Here is a 26478-nt window from a genome sequence, read left to right as displayed (position 1 = left end):
AAAAATGTTGTGACCAGAGACTGGCAAGAACCTGACCCTGTATTTCCCCAAGGAGCAATGGTTCAACGTTCACTAATTCAGTATTTCCTCAGACAATGTAGACTGTCACTGCTGTGAATAACAACAATCTTATGTATTCCCTAGCTCTGTCCACTGAGAAGGCCTGGGACAGAGGATAGCCCAATATCAAAGCACACACCAGGGCCAAGATCTTGGCTTCAAATTACCTCTCTCTAATGCAAGCTACCAGGGCTCCACAGAGAAAGAACTGATTGTAGGGATGAGCTAAGGGAAGTTTTAAGATAAACACTGCACATCTTATTAAGTAAAGAATTGCTCAAAGAATGATGGAGATGTGTCAAAAGGACACAGAAACCAGTTTGAGAGGGCTCCCACTGGCCGAATCAAGAACAATTTAAACACCAAAATGATAGTAACAGACCTACCTTAAGAAATGCAATATGAAAACGTGAGTCCATACCAACATCAATCAATGAATCAATAAACATTTGAGGAGAAATGAGATAGCTCCCGAGTTAGCTCCAAAGTACTTCCCTACAAAATAGTTATTCATAAGAACAAGGGGAGAAAACCTTTTCAGAGGCAAAACCTGGCCAACAGCACATCAAACGTGGGATGACAGGAGCATCATCACTACTGAGACACATCTGGATTGTGCACCACAGGACAGGATGCAAAAACCACAGAGCATCATTTCTGTGATATTCATGCCCAAGACGCAACACATGAATTTAACCATGAGGCAAGACACAACCTAAATGGAGGGATACACTACAAAATACCTGGCCTTTATCTTCAAAAGGGTCTCAATCATCAAAGTCCAGCAGAGATTCACAGACTGTCCTGACTAATGAAGACAAAAGATATGTGACAATAACTGCCACAAATGATTCTGAACATGATCCTCCTGCTTTAAAGGATGTGCAAGGGACACGTGACACAATAGCATCTGAGGATTACGTGGTAGCAGTTTAGACGATTGCACTGTGGCTAGGTTCAAGGAGGTCCTTTTACAGTAAAAGTAATTGGAGGTGATCATGCATTAGGGCATCAGATGGTTCAAGGAATCATTCTTTGGGCTGTACTTCCAGCATTTCTGGAACTGTGTGAGTCTTTAAACATTTTTCTGAGTATTGGCGGGGTCGGGGGGGGGGGGGGGGAGATGTGTAACAGAGCAATAAGCACAGCAAGAATGAAGGACACAAGGGGCATCCCTCTATACTAAACTCTTCATCCACCCCTAGAGCAGGTGCCATCACCACAAGCCCACAAACCCTGCAGACTTACTGCACCGGCCCAGCCTATCCCACATAGCCACCGTTCCTGCAAGAGTGCTCTCCACGGACAGACCTTGAATACTCACCCTATTCCTCATCTGGCTTCTGTTGAGCACTGCCAAGGGTATTCAGGCACTCCCTCTCCAGTCCTTACCTGTGTGGACAGCAGTGGACAACAGCAGCCACTCCAGCAGATTCTCCCATTCTGTCTGATCTACTCCTGTTCAGTCTCCCCCATAATCTCTCTTCCTCGCTTAAACCTCATGGTCCAAAAGTTCTTTCCCAGCCCCTCTTCTGTACACCCTTGTGTGGTGGATCTCATCTGCTCTCACGACTTGCATCCATCAGCTCTGCAGATCTGTCCTCTGCCCTCCTTATCCAAGTCTAGTTGTATCTTCAAGCCCTTTCATAAGCTTATCACCTTCTTTGAAAATGAACTCATCACTTCCGTGCTGCCATTGCTCTCAAACTAGCTCCCCTCCCTCCTGCATTCCTGATTTCAGGGGAACCGGCATCCACCCAACAGCCAAAGCCAGAAAACAGACACTTAGCCTTGACCTGAGCCTCTCCTGCGCTCTCACATCCAACCACTCAAGTCTTGACTACGACCTCCTAAGACTCTCTCAAACTGGTTTTCTCGTAGGATGCCATCATTCCTGCCCAAATTACAACAGCTTCCCACTGAGCTCCCCACTTGTACTCTTACTACCCTTGAATACACACTCCACATCTCACTCAGTGGCCTTCCTAAAGTTTTCAGACTAGATCCTCCTCAGCCTTAACCATTTAAAGGATTCTGACTGCTCTTAGGAAAAAGTCTACACTAGATATCTACATTACATATTACAAGACCTACTTTCAACTGTATCTTAAACCCTCTGTACCAACTAAACTATAGTATTTCCCATCTCTATCTTGCTAGCAACAATGCCCTAAGATCCAGCAGAATGCCTGAGAGTTTGTAGATGTTCAATAAATGTTTGATGAAGGAATCTATTAGATGGGGAGGGAGGACAGGCCAACCTAATTTTTAACGCAAACACCAACCTTCAAATATATACAAGTATTAAAGAGATCACTCAAATCCTGGGCAAGCGTTTAACAGAAGTGTCACATAGGGTTTGCACAAAATTATAAGCAGGTCAAGGTCCTTGAGGTTAGACGTTAAAGAGCAAGAAGACAGACATACTTCCTCACAGTCATTCAGGGAGGGGTTCTTGGTGTGATGTGTCACACCAGGACCCGATTCCACTTTACTCAATTCCACACAGTAAATGTGAGGCCCAGTGTCTATGGGGTGCTGACAGTAAACTCAGAAAGAGTGGAGCAGTGGGCCTACCCGGGGACAGGGAGACACATATGCACACACAAGCACACACGTGTGCACAGGGCCCAGAGAGAGTCAGGATGGCTTCACCAAGGGGTCAAATAAACCCAAAGGAAAGAAGACCAAATTACAGATAAAAATCAAATGAGAAACACTATGGAAACTCACTTGGCACATGACGGTGTGGAAGGCTGTTTCTGAACCTTTTATTATTCCTTACGTTTTCCTAAAACTCCACTAAGATATGGCCATTCTGGGGGCTTGTTGAAGAAGAGAGGCCTATATGCTCGCAACTACTGCAACTGGCTTCACATTAGGGACTGCGGGGGAGTCCAAGGAGAGATAGAGTGAAGAAAAAACATGCAGAGGCAACGGAATTAAGGCCACTTTAGTGTAAAACCATCACTGAAATGGCATCAGTAATCTAATTAAGAAGGAGGAGTCACGCAGGCAGGCCACCATCAACCTTTCAAATCTCAGGAGGAGCTCCAGATGTCTGAATGACAAATAAAAAGCTACCATGACTTCTGTGACCCCATGATGGCTCTGATGCCTATTAAGCACTAAGAGAGATCTTTTCCACGTAGGAAAGAGTCTTGAGAGAAATCCAAGGGTGCTTGAAGGGCAAGAAAAAGCCTTCAAATACAAAAAAGAAAAGCAACGTCCGCAACATCCAAGGGACCCATGACCAAGGATGAGCAAATTACTACTGTGCAGACACAGCAGCAGCATAACCACATGGAAAATTCATCAGGAGATAAGAAAAAGGCAGAGGGCAGTCCAATCAGTGACAGGGATGCCTCCACACTGACAGCCACAGCCCAGCATGAACATTGGCCATGGCAGGCTTGTGCTGAACATTATTATTACTTCCATTCTCAACAGAAGACATAGGTACAGAAAACTAAGTTTTGCCAGTATTTTTAATTCTAGTAGCTGGTGGAATTAAGATTTGTACCCAGGTCTGCCCGGCTTCAAAATCAACGACCTCCTGTCTGAAGTACTCCATCTATTCATTCCCTTGGGCATGACTGTTCCTAACCAGATGAAAAAGGGGGTGCCCAAGTAAACACTCATAGAAGAATGTGATAGTGAGGAAGTTAGACGGCAACACCGTGGTGAACAAAAGCCTTACCACTGTCCTTCCACTTGGGTTAGCACAACGAATGCTCAAGTAATGAATGATCAACACGGTATTTTGACCTACCATCCTTCGTGGAGAAAATATGTTCTCTAGGCCTGGATTCCACCATCCCTGAAGTTTTTACTATTAATCTACAGGAGTTCCTTTCCTAGTATTCCAATAATTCCAACCCCAAAAAAGATTTTCTTGAGATGGTAAATGTTTCCTTACCGAGTTCTCTATGCTATCAGTAACACTATTAACTAATACAGGTTAACTAACCACACAAGTGGCAAGGTGACACATGACACCATTTATTAGCCTCATTTGTTAAGTCTATCAAAATGTATCCTGTGTGTCAAAGGAAGGGAGATTCTGACATACCATCCCTCAAAGGCCTACCTGTGGCAGCATGCATCTCTCAAGTGGCATTTCCTGAAAATGAAGACTGAGGCAATTCAGGGGATTGGCTCACTCAAAGCAGGGAGAGGCTGGACAGCCCAACACTGCATATTGCCCAGCTTCCTTTGCAGCTCTGGAATCCAATGTGACAGACTCTCTCCACGAATGAGATGGGCTCACAGGCAACTTTGGTTTGGAACTGAGTCTTGGGGAAAGAGGCAGGGTGTTAGGGCATTCACAAAACGCAAGGTCTCTTGGCAGAGAAGGCATAGGGAAGGAGCCAGCATCTCAAATACTGGGTTCCTAATTCGACAGCGTCCCACAGCCTTGGCAGTTTTCCTAGTTCTGGTAGGAGAAAATGGTTCTGGGGGGGTGGGGGTATCCTAGAGGCTTTACATAGAGCCAATTCCACCTCCACACCTTCCAAGGATTCTGGAAGCACTCATCCTCTGCATTAAATCTACTTTAGCTTTAACTCCCTCAAGTAGATTCTGTGTCTAGTACAGGATATGTGAGCAGTAACAAGAAGCTCATCACTTTCTCTAGTTTATTAAATTCACAAAATATTAGGTATAAAATACCGAGCCACAAAGGATCAAGAAACAAACTCAATTTATTTTAATTATACTTTGCCATAATATCATTTGGGCCAGGGTAATTCCTATAAACCATAGTATCACACAATTTTATAAACCTAAACCCACACTGTAATTCACCTCATTCATAAACATGAGGTAACTTGACCTACTTTCTAATATATTCAGCTCCTCCTTGTCTGCATTAATCTGCAGTGACATTTTAAAAGTTGCTCTAATAATTTCCATTATATGAAAATGCATTTTTTCATTTATATCGTCTTTGATTTTCCTCCCACAAACAAAATACTGTTTTCTCAACAGTCAGCTGCAAATGTCGCAGGAAAACTAGAGGTACAAGGCAGCTGACACAACAGGATCACTGGTGAATGGGCTCAGTATTGGGTTTCTTGATGGGGTGAGGGCGGGAAATAGAGGCAGGAATGAGATGACTCTGCCCTCACCCTCACACAATGTGCAATGAGGATTATGGCTCTCTCTTTGTATATAACCAATGGAAGATTAAAGAGTACCAATTTTATACATAAAGCAAATTCCCTATCAAACAATATAATGAGGTCCACGCTTCTCAATAATTCTCTCATCTCAGGTAATACAAAAAGAAGAAATCCATTCCCTCTCCCACTGACACCTTCCAATTATATCCACATGGAGACCACCAACAGCCAGCATCCTGAACAGCCTGGGCTCCTCCCCTCTGATGGAGTCCTCTTTGATCCAATGTCCATAATCCTTTTGAGGAGGTCCTTCCTGGGCTCAAGAACTTTCTACGGCTCCCAAATGCCCAGATCAGAGGTTGGCAAACTATGGGCAACAAGCCAAGAATGACTCTTGCATTTTTAAATGGTTGGGGGAGAAAAATCCAAAAGAATCCTATTTCATAATACATGATAACCGTATGAAATCCAAAGTTCAGCGCCCAACTCTACTTTGATTGGAACACAGCCACGCTTATTTATTTATGAATTATCTATGGCTGCTTTTTGTACTCCGACACCGACTTTAGAAGCTGCAACAGAGATGGCAGCTCAAAATATTTACAGCCTGGGTTCTCTGCCGGAAAAGATTGCCAACTCCTGCCCTGAAGTGTAACACTGAATGACTTTGGCCAGGCAACACTGGTGGTGAAAACCTGGATTCCACCAGGCTTCCTAAGCCTGATTTCTTCTACTTGAAGACAGAATGTCTATTCCGCCCAAAAGCGCGTCTCTATTTCTCCCAGACCTAACTTCCCTTTTTCGTTCCAGAGTTTGCTTCATCCCACCAGCTTGCAGACATCCTTCTCTCTCTTCATAAAAGGAGTCACATTATATACACAGTTAACTTCCATAAAGTTAGAAAAGAAAAATAATTTTAAGGGTGCCCGAGGCTATTCCACACAGCACTATTCATAATAGTGAAAGATGAAAAACCACACACGCCCACCAACAGGGCAGGCTGAGAAAGGAAGAGCAAACTCACACAGTGCAGGACTGGGCAGCTGTGCAAATGTGTGTGGATTATCTCTGTGCACTACTCTGGCCAAGAGCCAGGATAAATTAAGCGAAAAAGGTAGGTAAAATATGTACAGTATACTATTGTGTACTGAAAAAGGGAGGGATATGTAAATATGAAAGCACACACATAATTGCTAGTATAAAAAAAATTGCGCGGGGGCGCTGGGTGGCTCAGTTGGCTAAGCGTCCAACTTCAGCTCAGGTCATGATGTTGCAGTTTGCGAGTTCAAGCCCCACACTGGGTTCCATGCTGACAGCGTGGAGCCTGCTCGGGGTTCTCTCCCTCTCTCTCTGCCCACCCTGTCCTCTCTTTCTCCAAATAAATTTAAATAAAGAAGAAGATAGTGCAAAGACAAACCGTATTTTTTTCAAATGGCACATATGGGGAGGGAGGAAACAGTACGGCAAGGCAAAAAGGGTAAAACCAAACCCCTCTGAACATTCCTCACGTTGTAGATGAGACTTGGAAACCATGACAAAATTGCACAAAATTCAATTGAAAAGGGAATTTCCCAAAACCAGAAATGAAATCAAACAGTGAACTTAACTATATATACAGCTGGTGGCACAATCACACAGGTAAGAACTATTCCAAACATCTTTACAACTAAGTCTGTTGTGTATGACATATCATGAGATACAGCAAATGAAAAAATATGGAATCACTGAGACCTGGGTGAGGGTGGGGGGGTGGTGGTGAAGAAAGAACATAGATATAAAAGTGATCAAGTAGAACCCTCTATACCTCAATTTTACTTAGAAGTATCTATATGAATAATTGGTTTTACGTTTATATATAAGATACACAAACACAAATACACATATATACACATGTATTCCCTAGTTTGGTCCACTGAAAAGATTCAGAAACAACGATGAATCCAATGAGAATAAACATTCTTAGTTTCTACACTGTGCCTTTTAAATACTCAACGGAACCAGAGTTCCTTGGAAAAGTGGCAGATCTAACTCGGGAGTAGGAACCAGGTAAGACAAGCCTGTGACACTGTGTCACACCAGAAAGGATACTAAAGAAGAAGAAAAAAACCTCAAATCTTGTCCAAAAGGATTTGGCAGCCAACTTGAGTTAGTTTCTGCTGGCCAGAATTGGCACAATTTGAATATCAGTAAGGAGATTACATTGAAATGCATCAATTATATTTACACCAAAACAACAACAACAACAACAAAACAAAAAATAAAACTTCAGGGATCACTTTTGGAGGATGCCACCAGGGAACCCAGTGTATTTGAAAATATAGGGAATATCAAGCCTTGATCCTTGCTTCTATGAACCTCAAGGTAAACAAACAATTGCCATGAAACTTCTCTTTATTCTCATATATAAATAAGGAAGGAATGATAGAACTGACAATCACTATTTCACTAATGAAACGATCACAATCACTAATGAACGAAAAGATACAGGCAATGATCAACGACCACCAACATCACAAAAGAGTGAGACCATTCGTGACTATGAATTTAATGAAAATACACAGCCTACGTTTCATGTAGGCTTGACAAGACGGAAACAAACATCTGGATCTGAATGTGACCAAAACCTAAGCTTTAACAAATCATAAAAAACACAAGGAACAGAGAAACAGGTTAAACAGCACCAGAGAGAAGAAGTCATTAAAACCCACAGTACGGGAAATTCCACAGCCTAGTTTCTCCATCTCAGCACTACTGACATTTTAGGCCAGATAATCCTTTGCTGTGGAGGGCTGTCCTGTGTGCCATAGGATTTTAGCAACATCCTAAGCCTCTACCCACTAGATGCCAGTAAGCCTCCCTACAATGTGACGAGTAAAAATATCCCTCAACACTGTCATATGTCTGTCGATAGGGGAGGGAGATCATTCTCAGGCTTTCTACTCTAAAGGACAAACAACCCAGTTTCTTCAACAAACAAATCACAGGGGGGTGGGGGAGATGGGTCTCTAATCTTCTTCTGATCTGGACTGACTCCTTCATCAGTCAATTGCCACATGGAAGCCTCGTTTGGATCCTAATTCAAATAAACAAACAAACAAAAAGGATGTGGGACAACTGAGAAAAGTCAAACATTAATTTGATATTTATCGACATTAAGGAAATATTGGTAATGTTTATGTTTTTAGTGTGATATGGTCTAAGTCTTACCTTGGAGAGACATATACTGAAATAGTGATAGAATAAAATAGCAAAGAGGTGTTTCAAAATCAGGAGTGGGAAGAAAGAAGGGTACAGATGAAACAAGACTAGGATTAATCCTTGTTGAACCAGGATGGTAGACATATAGTTCACTATAAAATTCTCTTCGCTTTTGCATGGGTTTCAAAGCCTCCATAAGAAAAGGTATAAATAATCAATCCGGCAGGCAAGTCCACTCCCACTCAGAGAGCAAGCAAGTCCTAGAAAGACCACGGAAGGGACATAAGAACTTTCAGACACTGAGCAAAACCCAGGGAACTAGGTTTCTCTTGGGGTCCTACCTGGATGCCCAAGCCCCTCTACCGTTTACAACATGGGCCTTAAACAAAAGCACCAATGACTTAGCAGCAAGCTCTCCCAGAGCTCGGAGAAAAGCCTGCTCTGTTGGACTGACCAGGAGAGAGAATACCAGCCCCTCATGGAGCATCTTCCCACGGGATGTTCAGGAGCAATTTTGTCTCTGAGGGTTTCTTGCTTTAAGTGCTGGTTTAAAAGTTTATCCCCAGGTGACTGGGTGGTTCAATCAGTTAAGCATCCGACTTCGGCTCAGGTCATGACCTCGCAGTCTGGGAGTTCGAGCCCCACGTCGGGCTCTGTGCTGACAGTTCGGAGCCTGGAGCCTGCTTCAGATTCTGTGCCTCCCTCCCTCTCTGCCCCTCCCCCGTTCACACTCTGTCTCTGCCCCTCAAAAATAAGTAAACATTGAAAAAGATTTTTCAACGTTTATTTATTTTTGGGACAGAGAGAGACAGAGCATGAACGGGGGAGGGGCAGAGAGGGAGGGAGGCACAGAATCTGAAGCAGGCTCCAGGCTCTGAGCCGTCAGCCCAGAGCCTGACTCGGGGCTCGAACTCACGGACCGCGAGATCGTGACCTGGCTGAAGTCGGACGCTTAACCGACTGCGCCACCCAGGCGCCCCTGAAAAAGATTTTTTAAAAATAAAAGTTTACCTCACTTTTCATACCCTCAAAAAAAATTTTAAGAAGTTTACCTCCAAGTAAGATGTGAAATTTTACTTACCCTGCAAGGAGCCCACGCCCCTGCCAGCCCTAAGCAGCCCATCTCGGGACTTCATTCCAGGTGAGAAAACACCACCTTCTCTCTTGCTTAACCCACTGTGGCTTATAGTCTGTTCTGCTGGAAGGAGCAAAACTGAAACCAATTCACTCAGAAATAAATGCTGCTTTCTCTTGGAAACCTACTCTACCCCCTTAGATATAGTTCCTTCCTCCAAACTTCCTCTCCTCCTGCTCATTGGTCAGATGCCTCTGCACCTGTGGAGTGTGGAGACCCAAGAGAACAAGGCCCACGTCGTTATACTGTGCGGTGTTGATCTGTATTTGTCCTTCCTAGTTCAGAAAACTGAATATGCTTCCTCTGAATCCAAACGTCTGAGAACAGTGGCCAACCAAGGAGACGAGGCCTCACTTTCACACAGGTCATGTCCCGGGGCCTGCATCAAACTTTCCAAAGCGCTGGCAAAATGAACCACGCATCCTGCATGACCCCGATGCCTGGAGCCAAATGGGGAGATGGAATCGTTTTCACTACTTAGAGGTAAATAAATGGAAGAATATGTAACTAATTTGGGGACTATTTAGCATCAGGTAATACAAAAGTAATACAAAACCTTCTTCCCTTCTCTTGCTAAAGGGTTGGGTTCAGTCCCACTCTTCTAGAAGCTCCATTTCCAACCATGGGATAAAATTTTGATCAAGATTTAAACTGTCCAAGTAAGGGGCGCCTGGGTGGCGCAGTCGGTTAAGCGTCCGACTTCAGCCAGGTCACGATCTCGCGGTCCGTGAGTTCGAGCCCCGCGTCAGGCTCTGGGCTGATGGCTCAGAGCCTGGAGCCTGTTTCCGATTCTGTGTCTCCCTCTCTCTCTGCCCCTCCCCCGTTCATGCTCTGTCTCTCTCTGTCCCAAAAATAAATAAACGTTGAAAAAAAAAATTAAAAAAAAAAAAAAGAGAAAAATAAATAAATAAATAAACTGTCCAAGTAAGTCACTTTTACACAAAGGTCAAGTCACCTATATAACTGTGAGGATTAGTGATCTTTGTAGAATGGAACCAAAAAGGTTTCACCCAGATTACAACCCTAACTGCTTAGCACCCTATCCTCTCCTTACAGTCAATCAGTAAATATAAAAATTGTCAACCAGAATTGGATCATTAGAAGTTCTTACTAGGGTCACCTTGGACTGTGTATCACTACTAAGTCTCAAAGCAGGAGAGATTACTTCTGTAACCATTGCAACAAGGTAAATATTGACCCGTATCTGTGCATTAAGACTGGACGTCACTAAGGCTAAACAACTCTCCCATATGTAAATGAGGTGCAGCTCAACTGACTTCCCTTTCATTCACTACTTACTTGAGAGCACAAACTGAGTAGGTCTAGAGGTTTGGAAAGTAAGCACTGTTTGCACTTCGACTGAAGACGTTAATGCTACTACCGCCTTCACTGAGCAGAGTGACAAAGAGTTAACGCCAACCACTCGTCCATGAGCTATTTGCCTAGAAAGCAGACGACCAACTCAAGACAGGTTTGAGGAGAGACTGCTCGTTCTACCTTACCCGGGTCTGCATCATGAGGAGAGCAAGCAGCTGGAGAAGAGGAAGCCCAATGCCGTGTAAGGGAGCCGCCTGCTTTGGGCACCTGCCATCCACCTGGTCAGGACCATAAGCGCAATCCACCAAACACAGGTAAAGGGAAAGATTTACCCAGACCGCCACATTCATAAGAAAATGAAGTGTTAAACGTAAATGTGATGGTCTTCCCAAACTCTCTTCTAAAAGAGCCACCAAAACACAATATACATTAAGGGGATCAAATGTACCAGACTCCCACACATATACTCCAGGCTCTAAAAAACCCTCTAAACCCACCAACACCATTGACAAAGCACCTTTTCCCTATTTACCAGCAGGGTCGAGTAGGAAGCCCCTGTCTCGCTTCAAGTTCACAAAGGGAACACTGAGTAGGTAAGGAGAGTGCCATTTCCAGTCACAGACTTCTGCATAATGAATTCTTGGCCACACAGCATACCCACAACAAGGATGAGGGTGGAATTAAGCAGGGCTAGTTTTCCTTAGAAGAGCAGCCATTTTCTTGGAGTGGGGGAGGGTCCGTTGAAAAAAGTGTCCATGACATGGCAGATAAGTCTTTTCTCACCTAGGAAACCACAGCTGACACCATGCCCCCCCCCACCCCCCCAGGATCTAAGAAGGGCTTCCCAGGGGAGACCTTGGATGAGTCTCTGATCTAGATCTCAACTTCTTCATGGAAGCAGTGTCCATGGTAATTTTTCTGTTCCAAAGGGCTGGTGTGAGCATTTCTGCAAACACCAGGCCTCAAATGCCTAGGTGCCTCACACACCAGATCCTCAATAAATGAAGGCTAATTTTAAAGACCAAGGTGATTACCTCTTCTGAGACACCAGAGCCTGAAGCCATTTTTCCAACAGTATTAACACTGATTAGCTTTTCCAGGCCATCAGCACTGGCTTAGGGGTAGGCAGCATACCCTGAGAATTTAGACGGTTCTGGGTTGAAGGTGGAGGGTGGGGGGCAACGGGACTAAGACCTCCAAACAGAAAGCAGGTTCCTTGGAAGGACGGGAAGACTGAGAAGCTAGGAAAACCTGAGGCCGTGCCCAAGATGGCTGTTACCACCTAAAAGGGAGAATCCATTCAAACATGCTCCACGGAGATGCCAAGGTATGGGGACATCAGGCCCCAGAGAGGAAGGACTATAATCTCACCACGTAACTGGGCTGTGATGGCAAAAGCTGCTACCCTCATCCCAACAGAGTAAATGCTGCTTCTTGCATTTAACATTCAGAATCAAGTCACAGGTAAATCACGGAAGCCCGTACTAAACAAGAGAATATAAATATCACCAACGTGGAGCATTAGAAAATCAAAGGTACAGCTGCCCCAAATGGAGAGGTAGATGACGGTGGGGGGAGGGGGTCAACAAGAAACAGCCTATGGAGGAGACAGAACAAGGATGAGGAGGTTGCTGAGGGGGCAGGGAGGAGACAGCTATGGGACTGAAAATGTTAATCAGCTGCAGGGAGGAAGAGAGAAGGGGGATGGTCAGAGTGAGCTCATCAGCAATCACAACAAGACACCATCAACAGCTCTTAAAACTGATCAAGTGAGAAAAGGTGCTGCTAGCATAGTATTTATACATGTCCAAGCCACAAAAGTAAAAATGATCTGCAGGGGGAAAAAAAAAAAGGTGGTTGCTTCTGAGAAAAGCAAGACTAAGTGAAGGAAGAGGTAAGGTAAAACCCTATTGCTTTCATTACAAGCCATTCTGGAATGTTTTCCACTGTTAGCCATTTGCATGCATTACTTCGACTAACATTATATGACAGGCAAGATCCTCTAGAAGACTAATGTTTAGATCACAGCTGTAGGTTTTTTCTCAACTTACAGCAGGCTTCACGGTGCCGTGTTGAGTCCTTGCAGCACGCTTAAACTGGCCTGCAGCATGCTTAAAGTCATGTTTAAACTGTGAGTAGACTAGTTATTTTCTGGTCTGAAAAGCTGTCCAATTCCGATTCGTTATAAACAGAAAGGCTTTGATGATCATTTTAGGTCTTCAGAATATGGGACTTCATAGCTAAACTATGGAAGTTTTAAAGGTTTGTGTTCTATAGGAGACTATTTCAACGCAGACACAAATATTCCAGAGCCGTCAAGTTCGGGAATGATGATCAACTCTTAGAAAAGGCTCAAATCTTGAGCTCTCCACAGGGCTAACCTTGAAAGAGATTAAGTGATGAGCCTCATTAGTCAAAAAGCATACAGAAACAGCACATTCTATTATACCCGTGAATTCCTAAGTTTAATGAAACACAATCTGGAAATTGTTGTTGCTCTGAAACATTTACTAAGCACAGACAGCAGAGTGAGGAGCCTCGCACATGACAGGGAACCCTGATCAAGGATGTGATGCTAATTAGGATGATGCTAATTAGGACTCCCAGCCACTCAGGGAGCCCACAGGGGGGTAAGCAAGTGGCAGTGCCTCCAGTCAACCAGCAGAGTAATCTAAAGAATCCAGCTAATAATGGAGGATGGCAGGAAGACAAAAGTGCCTAACAGATTACATTTTTAATGAGGAAAAATAAGCATCGGAACTCACCTTTCCTGACGTCAGAGCTTTTAAGGGACTGATAATGACAAACAGCTATGTAGATCCTGCTTTGAATTTTACCGATTCAAGACCTCCCCTAAACAGCACTGGGAATTAACGATTCCCAGAGAGTCAGAAACAGTGTTTTTCATTTAAAATTGGTTTTTAAATATTTTTCTTACAAGCCTGCAGGGAAAATGGAGATAAGTTCAGAATATTACATCTATTCTTAAATCCAGAATACATCACGAGTCATTAAGTAAAACGTTAAACAAGTCATTTGTCATATGTGCCCCCCCAAACACTTTATCAATTTCTCTCCTCTCTCATGCACATAACCCGTTAAGAGCACACGTTTATTCCTGTGAAGCATGGCTATCTCCAATTCTCAACGTTCACCCCTACAAGATCTCGCCCAGCAGTGCTTGGCCTTCTGAAATACTCAGAACATGATTGATTGATTTTATTTTTCATTCATTAAATTGTATTCAGCCTCAGCCTGGCCCACATCCCTTAAAGCAATTCTCCCCTCTCTGGTTTATGTCAAAATAAAAGCCTCTGCTAGCATTTCTTCATGACTTTAGACACTTTCAGCAGTGTCAAGATTTCAGATAATTTCTCGTATTCATATACATTTAAGACAAATGTTGCTGTTGTCTGATATAGCTTTTTCCTAAAAAGGATAGTGAAATAAATATCCTCAGAAAGCAAGCCAAATGAAACATACAAATCAGGCAGTAAACCAAGAGAAGCGTTGACGGAACGGAAAACAACGAGGTAAGTCTGTCAAATTTCATTTAAGTTGCCAGAAAATAGGAATGTTAAAGGAATCACCAGGGGAGGAATTCCAAAGGACTGAACCACTGTGTTCCTATCAATGTTGGCCACAGTATGATTTCACAGGGCTTTCAAAAGCAGCCAAGATTATGTAGGCATCTTGAAATAGGTGTTATTACTGCTCCTTCCCCACAGTATTTTCCTCTCCTAGTGATTCAGTCCATTATTGCCCCTGTTCTCCACCCACCCTGCCCCCAGTCACAGCCATACACCCCAAGGAGAAGTAAATGGAAAGCCCAGTTTTCCCTTCTGTACAGGCCATGGCCTAAGAAAGCACTTGGCTCACTGCTCTCAGATCTGGAACCCAGGGAAAGGCTTACGTCTGAGGTGCTTCCTGCCCTCTGGGCCCAAGCCCCTTAACCAAACAGGACCTGTAGGTCCTCCAAGGACAACACGCAACACCAGGACAACCAAATGGTTCCTGAGCAGGAGAGCTCCCTTACCCTTTCCTATCCCCTATACACGTGATCCCACTGCCCTCAGCGCAGAACTCTGGGCCGTGCCCTCCACCCCTCCCCAGCCCTCCGCTCCTCACACAGACTGTAAGCACTGGTCTCCCTGCAGGCAGGCATTCAGCCCACTGCACTCCTGCTTCTCAGCATCCCCACACTGGAGGGGCACACTCATCCGTCAGATACTACCTGGCCAGGGGGCTGCCCACCATGGTGAGAAAGGAGGATTCTGTATCCTTCCATCCAACAACTTAAGATCCCATCAAATTTATGTTTACGTTGACTGCAAGATAGCTCACGGCTCAATTGCATGTTCATGTGAATCAGCCATTTTTATTTGGGTTTCCCAAGAGAATGGTCCCTTCTCTTCTGTTTGACCTCACCTCTCAAATCAACTAGGCTAACTGTCACGGCATTTTCTCGCAAGAGCTATTGTGGACTACGGTACAGTTCTATCCTGCTTCAAAGGAATGAGACAGTTTTAGAGGCAGAACAGCCCTTAGCCATCAGTCAGGCATGCCAAAATTTCCCAAATGCCAGTCTTCAGCCAAGTGCTGGCTAGTTCATGGCTAACAGTCGCAGGTCAGCAGGGAAATAACAAAGAGGTGTAAGCAGAAGAGAATTTTCATGTACGAAAATGCTAAAAGCATGCCATCTAAAGACAAATGTAGGACATTCCTACTTTTTCAGTATTAAAGTATCTGTTTTTTCATGAGATGTTAGATGCGAAGGTTTTTTTTTTTTCAAATCTTTAATGATGAAAAATTCTGAAGCAAAATAGTATAGGATATAAGCATAGTGAAGACTCACATACTCATCCAGCTTTAATAATGATCAACTTTATATATACATAGCCAAAACCGTATACTAGAAATTGGTCATGAAGTTTTATTTTCCTGTTCCACAAAATCTCAAAGTGTGGGAACGACTAATTGGGGCCAGCCTACACGTTTTACAGATGAAGATATGAAAATTGGCAAAGATCAGCTTGTCCCCAGTTGTGCAGCTGGTCAGAAACAGAACCAGTAAGCCTCGTGTGCCACAATACGGTTTTTGAGAAGAGGGGCACAGCCAATCCTTCTTAACCTGTCAAATGTCAATCCAAGGACACCAAGGACCTGCCTTTTGTCCCTGCCGAGGGAACTTGGGAACGTGCAGCCCCATCTGGGACAATCAGAGTGCAAAACCCATAATCTATAACCCAAGTTCATTTCAAGAACCACCAAGCAGTTTCACAGTGCAATGACTACTAGAATTTTCTACATTCCTTATCAAACACTTCAAAAATCAAACGTTTATAAAGCAAACAAGTGTGAATAAATGAGAATTCATGCTGTAAGTTTAAAAAAGAGCTACTTATCCATTCTTGCAGACTCCCATCCTCACCCCACCCAACTACGAGGTGCAAAAAACAAACAGCAATGTAAGTAGTAAGACCAGACAGCTAGCTACACAGGCCTGCCTCAGAAAATATCAAATGAGACAGGCTGACAATGTTTCCACACTAAGTTTTATCAATGCAGGGGAGTGGCTACTTGGTAAGAAGATACATCTTTTTTTAATCTTTTTTTAAAAATGTTTAATTTTGAGAGAGAGAGAGAACATGTGCACACAGAGGAGGTGCAGAAAGAGAGGAAAACAGAGAATCTGAAGAAGGCTCTGTCAGCACAGAGTCTGACGCAGGGCTCAAACCCATGACCCATGAGATCATGACCTGAGCTTAAGTCAGATGCTTAACCAAATGAGCCACCCAAGGGTCCCAATAAGAGGATATATTTTTTAGGGATCACGGAGTGGCTCAGTCAGCTCAATGTCCAACTCCCAATTTCAGCTCAAGTCATGATCCCATGGTTCAGGAGATCGAGCCCCTTATCAGGCTCAGCGCTGAGCCTCTCTCTCTCTGAAAAGTAATTAAGCACCTAAATTTTTTTTTTTTAATGTTTATTTTTGAGAGAGAGACCAAGTACAAGCGGGAGAGGGGCAGAGGGAGAGGCAAAGAATCCGAAGCAGGCTCCAGGCTCTGAGCTGTCAGCACGGAGCCGGAGGCAGGGCTTGAACCCAAGAACCATGAGATCATGACCTGAGCCGAAGTTGGACTCTCAACCAACTGAGCCACCCAGGTGCCACAACATTTTTTTTTTAAAGGAGATATATATTTTTAAAGGACTCACCGAAATTCTCAGTTTATGTAAAGAGTTGATTTCCCTGAAGATATCCTAAAGCATCGGAGAAGCCTTCAGCAGCAATACCTAAAACAGTAGAAATCATCAGAATCAAGTGATATTATAGATGTCAGTTTGGGGGGGGGGGGGGACAATTCTCCATCTATACATTTGGTCATTTCCCCCCATACTAAGCATGAAAGGAAATAACTCAGGAAACAATGAATTTCCGCTCCAACACATGGGCTGGGAATTTTCTTTACCAACAGGGAATTGAGGTCCCAAGACAGTTATTTCAAAGACCAAAATTATGTTACTGTTGGCAAAGAGGCAAAAACTCATTCCTCCCCTTCCCTGTGGTAAAAATCCTTAATGGTTTTGAATTTAAACAAAGACCAAATGTATACATCTCCCCACCCACTTGCCCCCACCAGTGTTTAGAACAAAAATCAGGCACTTTTCTCCTTTTTAAAAATTAGCTTACAGGAGCCTTTCTGGTCTCATTCACCCTTTTCCTACTCAGCTCCTCGAACGTGTCTATCAAGTGGTCCCTTCTTGCTTCAACTGTTCCCATCTTATTCCCGGTTCTCGGAGCCATTCACAACTGACCATTTAGCACCCCAGTCCCTGGGAACCCAGTCTGAAGCAGAGAAGCACCATCATCGACTGTCCAAATCAAAATGGCTCATAGCCACAGTTAACAAACAGCTATCTGAGTAAGAACATGCATGTGAATCCTTGAAACAGGATAAACATTCAACTAAAGAACCAAGTACTTATATGAAATAGACCCAGGTACATGTAATCATACCTGGGTAGTTATGTAAGACTAGTTAATAAAAGGTGTTGGTTAGCTATTTGGGAGAAAGAAAAAATCTAGATCTCTACCTCTCTGCTTATAAAAAAAACCAAACTCCAGGCAGAATCATGAGTCCTAGAAGAATATATCAACAAATAATTTTATACCACAGGGACAGAAAAGCTTTAAAAAAATTTTTTTTAATGTTCATATATTATTGAGAGAGAGACAGACAGACACACACCCACACACATACACATGACATGTGAGCAGGGAAGGGTTAGAGAGAGAGGGAGACACAGAACCTGAAGCAGGCTCTGAACTGTCAGCACAGAGTCTGACATGGGGTTCGAACTCACAAAGCCTGACCCAGGGCAGGGCTCGAACTCACCAACTGTGAGATAATGACCTGAGCCCAAGTCAGATGCTTAACTGACCGAGCCACCCAGAAAAGCTCTTTCTAAACAGGACATCAAAAACTGAAACTATAAAGGAGTGAGACATCTGGCTGGGTGAATTTTTTAAAATTTCAAATTTGTGAATGGCAAAAATGTGTCAAAAATAAAAACAAAGAACAAAAGGTGGTATTTTCATCAAAAAGTAAAGTAAGAAACTAGGTACAATATTTATACAGCAGACATATAAAGGCTACTTTCCTCATTAAGCAAAAAAAATGAAGCAGTAAGAAAATAGTCCCAACAAAATGGACAAAGACGATTAATAAACTTTCATTAAGAGAAGAATCCTAGGGGCGCCTGGGTGGCGCAGTCGGTTAGGCGTCCGACTTCAGCCAGGTCACGATCTCGCGGTCCGTGAGTTCGAGCCCCGCGTCAGGCTCTGGGCGGATGGCTCGGAGCCTGGAGCCTGTTTCCGATTCTGTGTCTCCCTCTCTCTCTGCCCCTCCCCCGTTCATGCTCTGTCTCTCTCTGTCCCAAAAATAAATAAACGTTGAAAAAAAAAAAAAAAAAGAGAAGAATCCTAATACAGGGCGCCTAGGTGGCTCAGTTGGTTAAGTAGACAATTAACTCTTGATTTCCGCTCAAGTCATGATCTCACAGTTTGTGAGATCTATCCCCGTGTCAGGCTTCCTGCAACAGCACATGCTCTCTCAAAATAAGCATTTTCAAAAAGGAATCATAATAGCAATAAACATATGAGAAGATAATCAACTACACTAACAATGAAAACATACAGCTTTAGAAAATGGAGGATTTTTTAACCTATCAAATTGATAGAGATGTTAAAGACTGACCACAGCCAATGTTATAGACATAGTTCATGATGTAGTCCACCACTTACATAATTTTGTCCACATGTAAAATGACATATTCTTTGGTCCAGCAATGCTACCCCTAAGAATTTACGGGTAGTTAATTGTGTAAGCAGAAAGATGGATATATATAGCACTGTAATTAACAGAGAAAACAAGTCAATGCCCTAAAGGTTCACAAATAGGAGGCAGGTTAAATAAACCATACAGACACTGAAAATAACGATTGAGGTTTGTATGTATTGATATGAAAAGATATCCACGTGAAACAGGTGAACAACCATGCACAGTATGATTCCATTTGTGTGTGTGCGTGTGTGTGTGTGTGTGTTCCTAGATGTCCTAAGACTCATCTAGAAGGATGTTTATCAAAATAGTTAGGATCACCACTGATTATCAGGATTTTAGAGCATTTTTTCTTCTTATACTGTATGAATTTCTTATGAGCAGGATTTTTCCAAAGAATACAATGAAGCCTTATTATACTCCAGGCTCCAGTGTAAAGTGTTACACTACATAGATTTCTACGTGCCTTCGATCAGCTTTCCTCTGAATTTACTGACATTTGTATCACACACGGCTTGTAATGAGCATCAGTACGAGTTCCCTTCCTCATCTCCAGCTCCTGTCCCTTCCCCAGGGCCACTCTGTCCTTGCATTTGGGTTTCTAAAGACACACCTGTATCCTTATTCTAAAACCCCCCTTTTTCACTTAACCTAGCTCAATTCAGTTTGTTACTTGTGACCAAAGGAGTACCACATAATACAGTGCTGCTTTTTATTTTCCATCTTCTCCATCATCCCATTCCATTTGAAAACAGAACAGTAAACCCTGTAATCACATCAATGAAGATTTAGGACATATAATGTCTTGTAATGGTTATGACTACAGCCAAAGTAACTGAAGCAGGAGACTCAAAGCTAGTGTAACAAACGCAAAAGTATTTCAAGAGACAGGTAGATTCATTCCTGACTAGTCAGAGTGCTGATGAAAAGACCACCTGAATAAGAATAAAAACAAATGGGACATACTTGTCCAGATGGGCCACTTCTACGGTTAAAATATTCTCCACTCTCATGTTTTAACCACTTCACTGATTTATTTTTATTGGATTATGTTTATCTATCAAAAGCCTTTTTTTTCTGTTTAGACTATAACATAATGTTTTCCCATAATGGGACCATTATGTTCAATTTATTTCCAGCAAACAAATTTATTCTTCTCATTGCCCTATTTTTAAAGGTTGAGAAGTTCCATATAACGCATGAATCCTCCTAATACCATAATTATAAACCTGGTTAAAAAGCTATAATCCCTTGTAGACATACAAATCCCTTTACAGGTGTGTTGGATGTAAAGTACAAATCTAATTAATCCTTCCCTCCATCTCCTGGAGGCTCCCTCTCAAAAAAAAAAAAAAAAAAAAAAAAAAAAAAAGTCCCTGGAAAGTAGACAAAGGACAAGAACCACTATCCAATTGCAGTAATGAGTAATCATGAGACCTAACCAAGTATGTGTGTCTCCAGGGCCTAAGTCAGACAAACACACAGGGCCATGCAACAGCCTCTCTCTTCTCACCCCTGTGTGGTAGAAGGGCATCTTTCTAAATGGATGGTTGGGGGCAGGTGGACAGGGAGCCAAGCAAGTCCGCATCTGAGGCTGAGACACATCAGGCAGGATTTCAGACACAACACAATACACTTAGGGGAGACAACAGCCGGGTGGTGCAAAGTATAGACTGACCCTGGATCACTTACTAGTCATTGGCCTCGATGTGCCTTAACCTCTGTGTGCTTCAGTTTCCTCCTCTGTAGTAATGCCCATCACAAGAGCTGTTTTGAGGATTAAAGGAGATAGTGTATCTAAAGCAACCAACAATGCTCAAGAGTCTAACATGGTCTTACTTGAGCTCAGTTTGCTGGGAGCAGCCTTGAGCAGAAACTCATTGTTTATTGCCTACTCATAGGAAGTAAGGTCCCTAAAAGAACTCTGGAATAGTATATATCTATGCATGACACTTACCTATCAAAAGCGCTTCCTCTTTAACATGGATAAGACCTTTACAAATGAATAGAAACTAATTTTAGAGGTACCAGAAGCACATTAAAGAACTCTGCCTTAAAATGGACTTCTTTGGGACATCATCGGATACATCATTCGGCAGCTCCCTTTTTTGAGTAATTTGAGTACCACGCGGTACCTTTTCTGAGTAATTTGAGACAGGGGTAGGTAGAGGTGACCAAAAGATAGCAAACGCTATGGACTTGTCACCACCCTCGGCACTTTAGGGCTGGACTTAACTGCTTTTGTATCCCGGGCCATTTGCTACTGAGAATGTATAGATACAGTTCTTAACTCAGTGCCTAAAGCAAAGTGCCCCCAAATGGTACATCCACTACTGATTATCATCTTCACAGCATTAAAGAAACAAAACACATATTCAGTAATCTGACTGAGACCATACAAAGTACTTTTCCATCATGAGGGTTTGATGGACATTTGTTTTCCACATTTTAATTGGCAGCATTTGCACAAGAATGTGGGGCCAAGGTGAAGAGGATCTGAGGAGGCAAGGACGTCTCAAGCCACAAAGGGCCTTCACAAGCCATGTGGCTGACATCTCATGACATGGTACAGATCCGAAGCGGCTAACAACACCTCTGTCCTAACATTTCATTAAAAGACAAGGAATAGTGTGGAGCGCCTGGGTGGCTCAGTCGGTTGAGTGTCCAACTTCAGCTTAGGTCATGATCTCGCGGTTTGTGAGTTCGAACCCTGCGTTGGGCTCTGTGCAGACAGCTCAGGGCCAGGAGCCTGCTTCTGATTCTGTGTCTCCCTCCCTCTCTGCCCCTCCCCCGCTCATGCTCTGTCTGTCAAAAATAAACATTTAAAATAAATAAATAAACAAATAAATAAATAAATAAATGACAGAATAGTGTAATAACACACTCAAGCTTTGTCCTAACACCATCAATATGAGCATAAAAATCAGGAGAGGGGCCCATATCAACATATCTTCAATGTTTTTGCTGCCCAACATTATTTAGAACATAACACCAAGCAAAGCAGAGAAAATCTAAATTGAGCTGATGAGAAGAGTATACAGTTGGCCCTTGAACAACATGGGTTTGAACTACGTGGGTCCACATGTATGTGGATTTTTTTTTTTTTTTTTTTTTACAGATACAGCACTGTAAGTGTATTTGCTCTTAGGATATTAACATTTTCTCTAGCTTACTTTAAGTAAAGAGTATGTAATACATACAACATACAAACTACGTACTCATTGACTATGTTATCAATGCAACTTGGGGGAGGGGAGAGTCAAAAGTTACATGCCCATTTCTGGCTGGGGGCAGGAGTGGCAGCCCATGTTATCCATGTTATCCTGGAGTCCAATGTACTACTTTTAGCTTGCATTTATCACTAACATTGGACACATGTACTCCTAATTCCTCAGGAGCAAAATCCAAGAAGCAAATAAATCAGATAGTTCTTCAGAGCCCTAAAATGCAGGCTGGAAGAGACAGAGTAAAGACAAATTCTGAAAACAAAAATTCTCCCCATTGCCTAACACACCTACCACTTGCCAAGGATCTGTCTTGCTTTTTTCTGAAACCACGAGAACTTTTTCTATGTACAGCTCCATGTTTACAGTCCAGCTCCACTGTCAGAAGGTAACCGACTCCAAAGCGAAATGTCCAGTTCTGTTTTCATGGCCCCCTCCCTGCTGACTTCCCAGCTAGAGGCTGGGTGCTGGGGTCAAAAGAAACCCAACAAAGCACAAGCTCAAAGCATCAATCCCCAAGGTTTCCAGAGAGGAGAAATGATAAGCTACCTTGCTCTGTGCAGGGCAAAGAAAAAAGCTCCAGCAATCTCTTTGCATTCCTCTCAAACCAGAATTCCAGCAAACTAGGAAGTCAGGGATGTTATAAGCAAAAAAAACAAAAAAAAAAAAAAAAAACAACAAAACAGATTCTCCATAAATGTGTAAAAGGCTCGTTTCAACAACCCGAGTTTCTCCAATGCAGGACATTTTAGACACTTTAATGTGCAAATATTCAGAGTGAATGAATAGCTCCAACCTTATTTGTACACAGATTCCCTTACTCCCGTGGTCTAGGTCCCGGGACAAGGGCCTCACACAACAGTTTGGAAAATGTTATAATGAGATTTTTATGCAAATGTTTATTGAAGGCTTACTCTGCTCTACTACATTCACAATTGCATGACTAAGCACAATGCCCTGAAAAGATCAATTAATGGGGCAAAGAATGTTAATGCAAAGGACTGGGAAGCTCGCGTTCGCTATGAGGGCCAGAGAAGTGCTACAATTATACACAGTGACCTCACTCAGACTATAGGTTTATCGCAACCAGAAAAATTTGACTGATGCCATGAATTCCTTCTTGTTATATAATTCACCGTTCCTCTTTTCAAAACTTTAAAGGCACAGAGAATCACACTAAATTAGTAACATGAGCAACTGGAATGCAGGCTTCATAGGAACAGGGAGTCTATTAGGTTCAGGGCTATACCCTGGCCCTTTAATAGGATGGGTGCAAAGACGCCCCACCAATACAGGACTATATGAAGAAAAGAATAAGTAAGCAAGCTTATATAAGTGTATCATTAACTCACTATTCACTGGCCAAAACATGCATTGTACATGTATTTTTCCTTATGACTTTTGGGTTAGAAGGAAATTTTTGTCTCTTGACTACCACATTCAGTATATTGTTATAGGCAATTATTTTCAATATGAGCCCAATTAACTAACATTCAAATGACTAGGACTTCCAATTAATCAGAGCTATGAAGAAAGTCTCCCTTGGGGAAAGGAAGAACAAACACATTCATCTTTTAGAAGTCTGCAACCACACACCAAAAAGCTTTCATCACCAATTTGCTGAAAAAACCAAGTGAGCATGGAATACAGACATCAAGAAATACCCTATGTTATTAATTTCAAGATTCTGAATGTAACGTTTAACATATCCCTGAGATGTTACACTACCTTCAAGTGAACAAATCAAAACTTCAATGTTTTTGCCAAACTCAATTCACTATGACAAAATTGGGCTATTTATTTATTTTGAGAAAGAGAGTGCAAGTGGGGGAGGAGCAGAGAGCCAGAGGGAGAGAGAGAATCCCATGCAGGCTCTGCATTGTCAGCACTGTGGAGCCCAACACGGGCCTGGAACTCAAACTGCAAGATCGTGACCGGTGCCCAAGTCAAGAGTCGGACAATATAACTGACCGAGCCACCTAGGTGGCCCTGGGGAAGGCATTTTAGAAAAATTTCTAACGACTGTGTTTTTTTCTTTAAGAAACAGAGAAGAAAAGAACAGGGAAATACTGCTCTAGTTCCCCGGTGGTCTTTCCAAAAATTAAATTGATTAGACCCTTCCCTACTCCCATTTTTGCTACCAAGCGGTTCGTGGCCAGGATGTCCCTGTTGGCAGTTTCCAGTCGTGGCTCGAGTATGTTCCCATCTATTGCAGCAGTCCTTCCCGGTGGCCCCCGCATGCCAGCTCTTCCCCACCCCCAGAGCAAACCCCCAGAATCCAAGACTGCGAGAAGCATTTGAGTTGTGTCTTCAGCTCCCAGGCTAGAGGGACCGCCAGGGCTTGCTTCCTCCCTTCCCACCTCAACTGTCCTGGCAGTCAGCACTCCTTCTCGAACCCTGCACCCTCTGAGCTGCTTCCACTGCGGTGGCCTTTGACCTCCAGTCTCCATGCTTAAAATGGCCTCCCCACCCTCCTACTCACCCGGCTGCCCATCAAGTTCCACCTACTCTGGGGAGACTTCATCAACCACATCTCTCTCTGCACTTCCCATACTATGTTGCAATCATCTATTTTAGTGTATATATTCCCCACTAGACTGTGAGCTCTTAGAGGCAATAATTGTGGCTTCCCCCCTAGTCCTTGCCTCAGCTGGAACACAGTTCCTAACACACACTAAGTACTGAAATATCTGAATTAACAAATGTATCTTGTATGATTAGTAACTCTAAGACACTGAAAAAAAATTAACTGTAAGACACTACAGTAAGGGGCTTCAAGAGGCTGGAGTACAGCAACGGAGTCAGGATGGGGTCAGGGGTATGAGCGTGTATATGCCTGTGCGCGCATGTGTGTATGTGTGCGGACATACCTGCACAGAAAAAAAAAAAGGGGGCTGCCTTGTTCTATGATCACTCTCCAACCCTGTACCTCAAAGTCAAGGTCCCAGTTAAAGCCCCCTTTTCCATTCTTAGTCCTAGGGATTGGCTGTTAACTTAGCCTTCCGCCACAGACCTTTCAGTAAGCTTCTCTGCGGTTTGACCTGGTGTCAATCAGGGAACTACATAGTTGAGTACTCATTCCTTCTTTCCCATCCCGAAAGCAAACAAAGGCTTTATGGGGTTTAGAGATCAGAGAATGGGACGAAAAGATACCCCTCTACAAGCTATCATCCCATCCCTAACCCCTAAAGCAAATCTGTTCTCTCCCTCACTCCACCTTGGATGCTGGGAGGAAGCACAAAGCAACACAGAAGACCAACAGTGGACCCAGATATACAAGAATAGGCAAATGTTAGCATCAACTATCTAAGCATTTCTTAGAAAGGTGGGGTGAAAAGCTGTAGTGAAGACACCAAGAAGGTGCAACCAATCCAGGGGAATATTCATTAGCACTAAAAAGAAATGAGTGATCAGGCCACGAAAAAGACTTGCAAGAATCTTAAACGCATATTACTAAGTGGAAAGCTAATGTGAAAAAACTTCATCCTATGTAATTCCAACCACCAGACACTCCAGAAAAGGTGAAACTATGGAAACAGCAAAAAGATCAGTGGTTGCTAGAGACTGGGGAGAGGGAGGGATGAGCAGGCAGAGCACAGACTTTGTAGGGCAGTGAAACTATGCCGTATGATACCGGAATAGTGGGTACATGTCATTATGCATTTGTCAGAGCTCACAGAACGTACAGCACGTGTTCACTGTGCAACAGTGAACCCTAATGTGAAGTATGGATTTGGGGTGATTCTAACAAATGTACTGGTGAGGAATGCTGGTAGTTGGAGAGGCTGCGTATGTGTGTGGAGAGTGGGGATATGGAAATTCTGCATCCTTTCTGCTCAATCTTGCTGTGAACTTAGTGCTGTAAAAAATAAAGTCCTGGGGCGCCTGGGTGGCACAGTTGGTTAAGCGTCTGACTTCAGCCAGGTCATGATCTCGCGGTCTGTGGGTTTGTGCCCCGTGTCAAGCTCTGGGCTGATGGCTCGGAGCCTGGAGCCTGTTTCCGATTCTGTGTCTCCCTCTCTCTCTGCCCCTCCCCCATTCATGCTCTGTCTCTCTCCGTCCCAAAAATAAATAAAAAA

General features: G+C 43.2%; 1 protein-coding gene across 1 annotated transcript in view; it reads right to left on the bottom strand.

Moving 5' to 3' along the window:
• The window catches only part of TLN2 (talin 2), a 438278-nt gene that overhangs the window by 242980 nt on the left and 168820 nt on the right, over positions 1–26478 (bottom strand). The window contains exon 3 of the mRNA XM_086710846.1: positions 17050–17127. The gene's annotated coding sequence lies outside the window, so the exon portion shown is untranslated. The remainder of the gene's footprint in view (positions 1–17049; positions 17128–26478) is intronic.

The sequence above is a fragment of the Puma concolor genome, chromosome B3 (assembly GCF_028749965.1).
Source record: "Puma concolor isolate L17-30 chromosome B3, mPumCon1.1.hap2, whole genome shotgun sequence".
Lineage (NCBI taxonomy): Eukaryota > Metazoa > Chordata > Mammalia > Carnivora > Felidae > Puma > Puma concolor.
This window is presented reverse-complemented; position numbering and strand designations above follow the sequence as displayed.